Below are 11980 nucleotides of genomic sequence, written 5' to 3' on the forward strand. Positions count from 1 at the left end.
AGAGACCCAGCGTCAAAACCTTGATCAGTTATGGATCTCATTAGGTTCATTGCCACTTTGGGCTCCATGATGGAAGAAAAAACTAGATGCAAATGTAAGAAAATTAATTGGGTAGGGTTGAGAAAATTGCTCCGAGCCTTATCTACCTTACAATTAGCAAAGACAAAAGGAGATTGGATTGTAATCCATCTCGAGTCTTTGGAATAGGGAAAGAAGGAAATACAATAAACCAGTGCTTTTTTGCTAAAAATTTGTTTAAGGGTACTCTCATTTTCCTACTCATATTGAAATACTGCCCCTCAATAGGCCAAACTTAGATTCACAAAATGTTTAGGGGTATGTGTACCCCCTCGTACCCCCAGAAAAAAGCACTGCAATAAACCCTATTTTCAGCCCTCTAGGAACCTTCAATAGTTCATGTCCATGGTTGGAAGGAATTTGAAAAGAAAAGGAAAAAGTCACCCAACATTACCACTAGGTGGCATAAAAACTATGTTGGGGGAAAATGTTCTGGAAATATTATGTAATTCTGAGATTTCCAACAACGCCCAATAAGGGCTGGAGTTTATCACTGACAGTAGGCTCAAAGAAAGATTGTGTTGTTGTTAACTGTAGTTATTATTACTAACTTCTTTCTTCTATACTAATATCAGAGTCCTCAAATGATCACCTATTCAGACACACACACACACACACACACACACACACAAAGAGAGAGAGAGAGAGAACTGACTTAAATATAACTATGGCATCACAGATGAAAAGAGAATAAAGTGATCAGAAAGACAACTTCTACATGATCTTTTAAAATGTACATTCTATATATTTTCAAAAGTACAGTTGTAATGCAAAACAATTATATCTGTGCAGATTCCAACACATTCAAGGTTGAAGACAGGGATGGACTCCAGCTCCTATCATCCCTGACTAGCATGGTCTACGTTCAGGGATGATGGAAGTTGTATTCCAACAACTTCTGGAGGACTGCTATTTAGGCATCCCTTGGTTAAGGGAACAGTAACTTCAAAAATCGTGTTCTGACTTGAGATAATTATCTATCAGCATCAACATCTGAAATGAAAACTTTGTGTGTAGACAATTATGGCATCCTAACTACACATTCTCAATATGCCTGATGTGAGCTCTTTAACTGCTTCAGGTGTCTATTTTCTTAATTATTGGTAAAACACAGGTGTGGATGTGCAGTAAGAGTATGTTTCTGATTAGTTAGAAAGGCTCGAGGCTTACTTAAAACTCTTAATGCCTGCCTGATTATCATATCAATAAAGAATACATATTTTTAATGTCGATTTTCAGGAAAAGTAACAGCTCCACCGTAATACCCACACACCTGTCTTCAGTAATTAATGAGGTGGGGCAGTGACATTTCGCAGGGTCGCAATTGAATTAGGCCCTGGAGAATAAGTAACACATAAACCTTTTCCCACCAGTCCTTTGGTAGGCAACTCCAATGTCATGCTCACAAAAGTGTTCAGGCTGTGTATAAAGGCCAGATTTTGCCCTGGTGTTTAGCATTCTTTCCCACAAGCATTTTTTTTTTAATTCAATGAAAATTACAGGCCACATCTGTCACAGGGCTACATTTAAAGCAGGTGGCTGGCTTGGAGGGGAAAGATAGTAGCTTCTAAAGGAATGATTCTCTCTCTTTTTAATCTAACTCTTGTCGTACAACATTAGGACTCGGCTTCAAACTTATAAGAAAAGTTCATCTTCCAGCCAAATCCAAGAAATACTGTGGGAATGAGCCCTCGAAAAGGGGTGCACAGCTTGAGCTGCAGTGACCTCAGCATAATTATTTATCATTGTAATTATATATGTCTTATGGGTGTCTAGATCAGTATTCTTCAACCTCGGGTTCCCAGATGTCTCTGGACTACAGCTCCCATCACCCCCTGCTGGCTTAGTCATGGGTAATGGGAGTTGTAGTACGGAAACATCTGGGGACCCAAGGTCGAAGAATATTGGTGTAAATTCTGTACAAGGCTATTTTTAAAACGAAACGTGGTTTGAAGACCAAATTGAAGAAAGGCTAAAGGCATTAGGGAAGCTTTTAATGTTTAATAGATTACTCTATTTTAATATTCTGTTGGAAGCCGCCCAGAGTGGCTGGGAAAACTGAGCCAGATGGGCGGGGTATAAATAAATTGTTGTTGTTGTTGTTGTTGTTGTTGTTCTTCTTCTTCTTCTTCTTCTTCTTCTTCTTCTTCTTCTTCTTCTTCTTCTTCTTCTTCTTCTCCTTCTTCTTCTTCTTCCTGGAGAATGATAGGCAATCAGATAGCAATCCTCATGTATTATAATATTCAGTTACTGAGACAGACTTGCATGAAGGGGTTAACCTGAGCTCAGGTTGCAAGTGGATGTGGCTTAGTGGGCTCTCAGCAGCCACTGCTTCCCCCAGTCTCAGTTTCTCCATGCTTCCCGGAACAAGTGAAGAAGAAGCCATGCAGCCATGGCTCCCTGCAAATGATCTGAATCTCTCCAAAAGGAGATTTCAAGGCCTGCATCTTTGCTAACACAAAGATGGTATGGTTCTTTTTGTAAGGAAACCAAGTTCTTTTCCTTTTAAGTCATTTGGAACATTTTCCATCTTCATTTTGCTGCCAGCAGATGGAGACTTGCTTGCTGTAACTTCTGGAAACGCTGTGAGTAAAAGTCTTCTTCGGCGATCACTCGTAGCCGAGTAAGAGGAGGAGGAGGAGGAGGAGAAGAAGAAGAAGAAGAAGAAGAAGAAGAAGAAGAAGAAGAAGGAGGAGGAGGAGGAGGAGGAGAAGGAGAAGGAGAAGGAGAAGAAGAGCAGCCATAAGAAATCAGAAAGCAGGCTAAAACTGAGTATATCTGAAATATACTCAGTCGAGAGTGGATTTCACGCTCTTTGTTTAGCTCATAGTGGTGAGGAGGAAGAAAGTCCCCCCAAAGTATCTGCTTTACATACATTATTTACACAATGGGCTGCACGTGATTGGCTAATTCTGGGATTCTCCTGTAGGCCAATCAGGTTGTGGATTCACTTCCATCTGGAGCTGGATTGGGTGGCTCCTGCAGACCAGTCATACTGCTGCATTGTTCTAGGACCAATCAGACTGCTGCATTTTGGATCCTATTGTTCTAGGACCAATCAGACTGCTGCATCTTGGATTCTATTCAACTCAGTACATAACAATATCTATCTCAGTGCTCCACTTGGCCCATGTATCTCAGGTTTGTCTACAATGATGGGCAACAGCTCTCTAGGGTTTCAGGCAGGAGTCTCTTCCAGCCTTACCTGGAGATGCTAGGGGCTGAACTTGAGGTCTTCTGCATGCAAAGCAGATGCTCTTCCACTGAGCTACAGTCTTTCTCTTTCATGTAGAAAGTGGGCAGGGATGCTATTTGAGAAGCTCACCGAGAAAGCTCTTTTGGGAAGGTACCACAAGTCATCACTTGTTTCTTTGGATCCAGGTCTTTTTACTGGAAGGCACCCCAAAAGTTCTGGTAAGAGTTTCCAACGCAAGTATTAGTGGCAAACACTATGAATTATTCACCATGAAATAAGATAATTTATTCATGTGGTCTGACATCAGTGCCCCAAATGAAAAATACACACTCCCAGTTCCGTAAGATTCAGTGTGGTCAGGAAAGGAAAGGCATTTCAATTTAAAAATAAGTGCCTCATTTATTTTTTAAAAAATGTTTTGTTTAGGGATAAAGGAAATTGTCTCATACAGTCATTCTGAATATTTTATGCCTGCAGTAAAGTACTGTATATAACATTTATACACCCCACATAATGTAAGTACCTTTTCAAATTCAGCTTGAGTGAATTAACAAGGTTATTTTAAGGCATGCATAAATTTATGCTAAGATTTACAAATTGTGTTTCGTCAGCTTCTGCTTTTTTTCTTAAGCGCTACGGGTTGTACAGTGGTACCTCGGGTTAAGAACTTAATTCGTTCCGGAGGTCCATTCTTAACCTGAAACCGTTCTTAACCTGAGGTACCACTTTAGCTAATGGGGCCTCCCACTGCCGCTGCGTTGCTGCTGTGCAATTTCTGCTCTCATCCTGAAGCAAAGTTCTTAACCTGAGGTACTATTTCTGGGTTAGTGGAGTCTGTAACCTGAAGCGTCTGCAACCCGAGGTACCACTGTATTCAGATAAGCCCTGCTCAGAGTAGACCCATTTAAATTTATGGATCTAAGTTAGCAGCAGTTGAAAATTAAAAACTGTATTTGCATGGAAAACTGCTGAGGGGAAAGCCAATGCAAAATCAGCTATTGCAACCAAGACAAACTTATACAAAGTATTTCACAAAAATATATGCCAGAAAGGATATGAGTTGCCTGGGAAAGACCGACTGACACCCCATGAGTTTGTGTAATAGCATTAGTAACAATCAGTAGTAGGAGGAGTGAACAGATTTGCATTTAACAAGTACTTTCACCCACCAAGGAGTTCAAAATCAATCTTCAAACGGAGCAGAGAAGAATTACAAGTAGAAGAGAATCGTGCAGTTTGGAACAAAATGGTGGCTGTGTTGTACCAGGAGGAAACAGATCATCCAAGATGCATAATTGAAAGATGTCAGGTGGGATTCAAAGCATTACTCTGATGCACTTGCACATGCCAGCAAGTTTCAACATTTTTCGTTTGAAGAGTGTATTCTTCCCCTGCAATGGCAATGTCACAAATAGCTCCTCTTTGTTCCATCATTCTTTTACCATGCAGCATGGGAGAGAAACCATGGTTTGCCAAAGCCCCCTGGGAAGATGGATGCACAGGGTTGTATCCAGCTCAGACAAACTCCGAGTAGTCTGGTCATGTTGTTCAGATGCCTGATTATCGTCTTCCAAAGCAACTACTCTGAACTTAAAAATGGAAAACGTAATGCTGGTGGTCAACAACAGAGGTTTAAAGACACTCTCGAGGCAATCTTTTAAAAAATGTAGTATAAACACCGACAGCTGGGAAACACTGGCCTGCGAGCGCTCCAACTGGAGAGCAGCCTTTACCAAAGGTGTCATGGACTTTGAAGACACTCAAACTCAGGACGAAAGGGAGAAACATGCTAAGAGGAAGGCAAGTTTGGCAAACCCTCACCGTCATCAACTCCTACCCAGAAACCTATGTTCCCACTGTGGAAGGACGTGTGGATCCAGAACTGGCCTCCACAATCACTTACAGACTCACTGTTAAAACCGTGTTTATAGAAGACAATCTTACTCGGCTACGGGTGATCACCAAAGAAGAAGGAGACCTGTTGCAATAAATTGGTTTAACATTAGTCTTGCCCATTGAGTTCAATGGGTCTACTCCAAATATGAGTTGCTTAGCCACAAACCACAGTTCTTCTTTGGATCACAGCTCCATTATAGCCCCAGTCATCACTTGAAATTACTGGTTTCTTCTTGACCTAGGGATGAGCTTTTGGTCTGGCAATCCGCCCCACCACCACCACACAAGGTGGAGTGGTGGTGGTGGTGAATGAACCCTGTAGCAGACTGGGTGGCTGTGGTCCGTTGACCTCCCAACACCTCAATCACTGCTGCTTATTGGAAAAGAGAGTAGGACAGCAGGGAGGGAGGTGCAGTACAGACAGATTGGTAGGAGCGCCAGTTAGGATCTATTGGTGTGTTTGCACCATACCAGCCTCTCCACCACCTTGACACTCCCCCTCCAGATAAGCAGGAGTGGCTCAGCTGTTGGGAGGTCACGTGAGTCCTCCAATCACCACCCCTCACTGTCTACTACTGCATGAACCTTTACACACACAGTTCTAGGTGTTTCCAAGTACACTGTATCATAGGATTAAGCTGTAACAAAGCTCAGCAATCCTAAGCATATCTACCGAAAAGGAAATCCCTTGAACTCCATGGACATTATTTCCATCTAAGTGGTTATAGCTTTGCAGCCTAATCCATTTCCCAGTCAACCTAATGTTTTCTATGGCTTCCATCTCCGTCAGACCATATTTTTTAAAAATGATCTTTTCTAGTAAATGTGGTGGCGGGGATGGCAGCTTCTTAATTTACACAATCAATGCAAAAATTCCATGTTGATGCTTTATTTTAAGAATGCAAACTGGAATTTGGTTTACCCTTTGGGAGCTCACCGTGTTCATGAAAGCATCTTAATTTCTAGCCATATTGTACTCTTCAGGACCAGCATATGTCCTCTGAGTGATGAATGTGTTGGTGCCTCATGATGCGAGAAGCATAATGTCTCGTTAAGTTTGGTCTCCTGTGGACCTCAGCAGTTTTAATTTGTTCAGGCTGAGTAGCGCAGGAATCCCTGTACGCAAAGGTTAAAAAAGAAAATGGTGCCGTTGAAAAACATGGGAGCTCTGTCACAGCTTGCAATTTTCTAGCTGCAGTTATCACCTCTCCTGTATCCTGTTTCCGTTCCACCCACAGGGTTGGCCCCAAACATTTTGCTACTAAAACCAAAATATTGCCCTCCTCATTCCACTTACAAAATCCAGCAGCTAATCTTACTTCAGCCATGGTGATGAGATAATACAATGCCTTAGGGCAGAGCAGAGTAGCTTAGGGGACCCAAGAGGAATGATGGGAGGACGGCTGCCACCTCCCAGCATTATACCAGACCTTTCTCCACGGAATTAAAACAACAATGACTATCAAAAAACTGCTGAAGTAGAAATTGGTGTGTGCACAGTTATTAAAGAACCCTTCAGTGGTGCTTGGTAAGGTGGAAGGGAGACCCACTGTAGGTGGAGCCAGAACCAATTAGCAGTCCAACCAGTTAGCAGGCAGAGCTAACTCATTCTATCTTTTTCTCCATTCTCCTCCTTCCTCCGATGGTAATAAGGGCACTTGGACTGGTTGTAAGAAAGAAGGCTAGCAGGTAGGAATGGATTGGTGGCAGGCTGATGTTGGTCAGGCAGTGCCCAACTCATCCTAATGGAGCAGCTTCCACTGGTGTTCCCACTTTTTTTGAACAAATAGGGAAAGAGACTGTCCGTGAAGAGCACCGGTCTTCCTTTGGACTTCCTTTTCACATGCAAAAGAATCCTACAGAATGACATTCACTATTAAGCCTGGTTAATAGGTTTTTACACAGAGGGAAATGACAAAAGTTCTAACTTATTCCAGATTCCACCTCCACCTTCCATTAATTTCCATCAGTGTTATGCAAACCCTGTTGTGAGAGCTGAGTTTTATCATGATTGTTTCACATTAGTTTCCCAAAGCATAAAGCTGATGTAGTGAAGCGCGAGAGGAGGGGGGGAAGGAATGAAAACATGTAGACAGCAACCAAGCGACAACGGAATTTGATTTATTAACACCCATTCCTGTGATTCACCCACCGGTCCACCTACAGCTACGCAGATTAGATGCTAGGTCCCAGAGTAACAATCTGCAATTGCAAACAAATAAGACCTTGAATAATACAGCCCCCTTAAAGTGATATTATTCTCTCTCTTTTCCAATTAAAATGTGGATATGTGTTATTTTTAATAATCCCTGGGTTTCAAACCAAAAATGACAAGTGAGCAAAGAAAAAGGCATTTGCATGTTCCTGTGGTGTTCATTGAGGAATGATTTGTTCTCCTCAGGGCCAAGCTTGGCTAATTTATTAAGATGTCATTCAGAGTCCTACTACTGCAGCTTATCTGCTTCTTTTTGGAAGTTCTGAAGTTTGTAAACTTATATAACCCAAATGCCTATGTCCACCCGATGCCCCTTCTAGCAAGACCTCTAGGTTGGAAGTCATGTGAAAGAAATCCACAATGTGGCCTTTTCCCATTAGTGCTGAGCCAGTAGCAGATGGTGGGTGGGGTGGAGATGCTTATCTGGCAAGTGAATCATCACTGCTTACCAGTGGGGAAGGTGGCATAGTTAAACCACATCAACGGAAGGGCTGGATTTGCTCTGCTGGCGCATTTGCCCTGCACCAATTTTGCTCCTCCCAATAAGCAGCAGTGACTTGCTTGCCAGGAGGTCAGGGAAGAATTTCCACCCTGACACCCTGACTGCTCCTATGCTGGTCTGAAATGGGACACTGCACTTCCATCCCCTGAGAAACAGCCATTCCCTGTCGGTGATATTCAGCAACCTCTTTGGAAACAGGTGTGAAACTATTCATAAGAGGTCAGATGTTGGGTAGAAAAAGGAACAACATCCCCATTGCCTTGATGCTCTCTCACACTGATTCAGACACTCCTCCCAGACTAGCTGGGGTGGAATATGAAAAGGAATATGCGACCAAAGGTGCATTTCATTTGAAGCAATTCAGTAAGAGTAGATAGACGAGACCCACATTCAAATACACTTAGTCATCTACATTCTGTGCCAAACAGGAATTTGTAACTACACACAAATTTAGAAAGTATATTTGGGTGAAAGTATTTCTCTGCTGGAGAGCAATGACATTGGTCGTACACAACACAACAAGGCAGGAAGCGTTAGCCCAATCAGCCAATGGGCAGGGCAATTCAGAGAGAGGGGAATGTGAGAGCGTGGTTTTCTCTCTGCGATGACATCAAATAGCTATATCTGACTGGCACTTGTCGCCAGCACATCATCATGACCTTTGTATGATCCCTGATTGCTTGGGATTGTCCAACATTTTAGCCAAGTTTTTTTTTAAAAAAAAGACACCAAAGTTGTAGTGGAATGAAAAAACAATGGATAAGAGTGGGCATGGAAAAAATGTACAAAATACTGAACCATTTTGTGGATGCTTCTCACCTCTCACCCCCCCCCCCAATAATAAAAGTTCCTTCAAATGCAGTACGGCTGCTTCCCATGTCTTTCCCCAAAAATGGAGTGCTGCTGGCGTGAGAGGAAGCTACAACATTGACATTTCCCATTGTGACCATAGACTTTGGAAAACACTGTGTAGAAGCAGCCACATTGTAGCACTTCCTATGCCACTAGAGAAGGGGCTTTGACTCTCTCTGTGGGACTGTTGTGGGTAGCAGGAGAGGATATATTGATAAAATATTATCCTTCCTAACACACGCTAGTGAGTTTATTCATACAGCAGAGTACATTCCCCTCTTTACACAGCAGGAAGCTAGTTGCAGATTCTTTAGAATCGCTTAAGTTCTGTTATTCCTGGCAAGACCTCTTTGATTCCCTCCTAAAAGAATAAAGACACAGCAGTCTTCTTTTAAAAGTAATACGAAGTTTACTCACATTCAGTTCACAGTTGGATCCCTGAAGGCAGGCTTTATGTTAGAGTTACAGAAGAGTGTTTGAGTTCATCCCATATGGGAACTCATCTCACATGCTGCTGGCTGAGAGACAGCAGTGTAGTCCAAGAGAAGAAAAGGTATCAAAAGAAGAAGGTAGCTGCATGACTGGACCTTTTGTGTGTTCTGGAAGGGTCACGCCCAATTACCTTGTCACATGGAAAGGAAGGATGCTCCAGACCAGGTGTAACGGGAAGTTCAACTGGCTGGATCAACATTCCCCTGCGTGTCCACTCTGGGCAAACAGGAAATGTTGTATTTGTCTGCTTGTGTTAAATCCCACACTACCCCATTCCCAATATTCACGTGTCAGCTCTTGCCTTCTCCCCATGCTCATTTTGCCCGTACAGCGTAGTCTCTGAGCAAAGATGACACCTCATTGAATTCTCTAAACAGTGCTTAAGGTAAAGGTAAAGGACTCCTGACCATTAGGTCCAGTCACGGACGACTCTGGGGTTGCGGCGCTCATCTCACTTTACTGGCCGAGGGAACTGGCCTACAGCTTCCGGGTCATGTGGCCAATATGACTAAGCCGCTTCTGACGAACCAGAGCAGCGCATGGAAACACTGTTTACCATCCCGCCGGAGCGATAACTTTTAATCTACTTGAGCTTTTGGGTGTGCTTTCAAACTGCTGGGTTGGCAGAAGCAGGGACCGAGCAACGGGAGCTCACCCCGTCGCGGTGATTCAAACCACTGACCTTCTGGTCAGCAAGCCCTAGGCAGACTGCAAATGCTCTACCATAGTTCCGTGTTTCTGCTCTGCCTGCTGGACAAGTGACCTGTCTCGCTTCTGAACAACATTAATTTGGCTCTGTTTGGCACAGCAGATGTACCTAACGTCGTTTCACTCAAACATTTACCAGGGGCTGGAGCAGTGATTACTGTTGTTCCACAGGAGAATGAACAGTATCTGAAGGGGGGAAAGATGCTGAAGGGAGAGGAAGATGCCCTGGAGGCTGCTTGCTGTTTATTCTGCACAAGAAGTGAGCCAGCCGCCTCTGTGAGCTAGTCACAACACTGGAATTACTCCGGGAAGCCTGCAAACAATAATGCTTCAATGGTGATTCCTGCTGACACCCAGGTGATGTGAAGTGTGTGTTATACAGTATCTTTGCAGTACAAAGATCTCTTTCTTCGGTCCTGTGCACCTACAGGGACTTTCGTTGGCTTGACATTACAGAGCGGAAAGTTTTTTTAATTGACATTGCACAGGTTTCAAAGCCAAGAGATAATCACAGACCCTTTGCTGGGGTAGTTGATTATACACAACAGCCTTTCCCAACCTCTCCTGACGTTTTGGGCTACAACTCCCATCCGCCCCAGCCGACATGAGCCATGGTGAGGGATAATGGGAGTTGAAGTCCAGAAATCTGAAGGGCATCAGGTTGGGGAAGGCTCCTGCAGGAATTATGCTTTTCTTTGGAACTTATTTGCTGGTTCTACCCCATTCCCCAGGAGGACAGGGCATCCTACTCAACTGTGTGTGGTTATCCAACAGAGGGACCTAGCCATTCCTTTGAGAATCACTTTTTGCTTTGGAGACTAGGGTTTCAGATGACCCCTTACTTTGCTCTTTAAACCATTGGCTGCAGTGCATTGGGGTTTTGTTGTGGAACATGTAACATCTCCTTATCATAGCTGTCAACTTTTCCCTTTTCTTGCGAGGAATCCTATTCAGAATAAGGGAATTTCCCTTTAAAAGGGGGAAAAGTTGACAGCTATGCTCCTTATACAGCATTTCATTTACCCGTTTTCAGCCTGAAATGTGCTTGTTTGATTAAAACTTGCCCATATGAAAATGTCTAGCTGAGACTTAATTGCGAAACAATTATTTGGGCTTTTCTCCTTTGCAGAAAGGGTGGTTCTGCAATTATACTGCCTTGTAAAATTATATGTGCCTCAATTAATACACATATATACACAAATTAGAAAGAAAGAAAGAAAGAAAGAAAGAAAGAAAGAAAGAAAGAAAGAAAGAAAGAAGTTCTGGAAGTCCATTAAAATAACCATGGGCCCAACTTGCTTTCAAAGATACTTACCCTCCGATTACTAGTCTTTCTCCTCCTCCTATGCAATGAATAGGAGTAGGGTTAGCCTGCTCCTATTTTGGAGACACCCCTTCTTATCTGGTGTATGTTTTACAAATGGTAGAAGCTCAATGAGATGGCAGCAGTGACCTTGGGAGTTGAAGTCTGGTTCAGATGGAACAGAGAGAGAGAACTGGGTGCCATCTGCATATTGGTGACACCTTACTCCGAATCCCCTGACAACAGCTCCCAGCAGTTTCATACAGATGTTAAATATCATGAAGGAGAAGATGGAACCCTGTGGAACACCACTGGACAGCTTCCACAGTGACATCCCATAACTACTTTCTGATTATGGCTCTGGAGTCCCTTGGCCAGACTGTAATGGATTTAAGTAATCAGCTTTCTCCAAGCTTACCTGAAGCTGGACAATGGGCACATTCACAAGCACCTTGCCCCAAACCAGGATATTTTCCACTAGATGGTAGATCCCACCTCCCTATTATTCATTTAATTTACCACTTTCCAAAGTTTCATGTGGCTCCAGATGATGTACCGTATTGGCCTGAATATAAGCCGCACCAGAATATAAGCCGCACCTTTAAAATTCAAGGGAAGAAAAAGAGAGAGACAATATCCGAATATAAGCCGCTCCCTTAAAATTCCTCAGGCACTCACACCCGTTCTGCTTTACTGTATGTCTGTTTCAGCAGCAATATCGTAAAAGCTTTTTGTAAG

This window comes from Podarcis bocagei, assembly GCF_964188305.1.
Source record: "Podarcis bocagei genome assembly, chromosome: 3".
Lineage (NCBI taxonomy): Eukaryota > Metazoa > Chordata > Lepidosauria > Squamata > Lacertidae > Podarcis > Podarcis bocagei.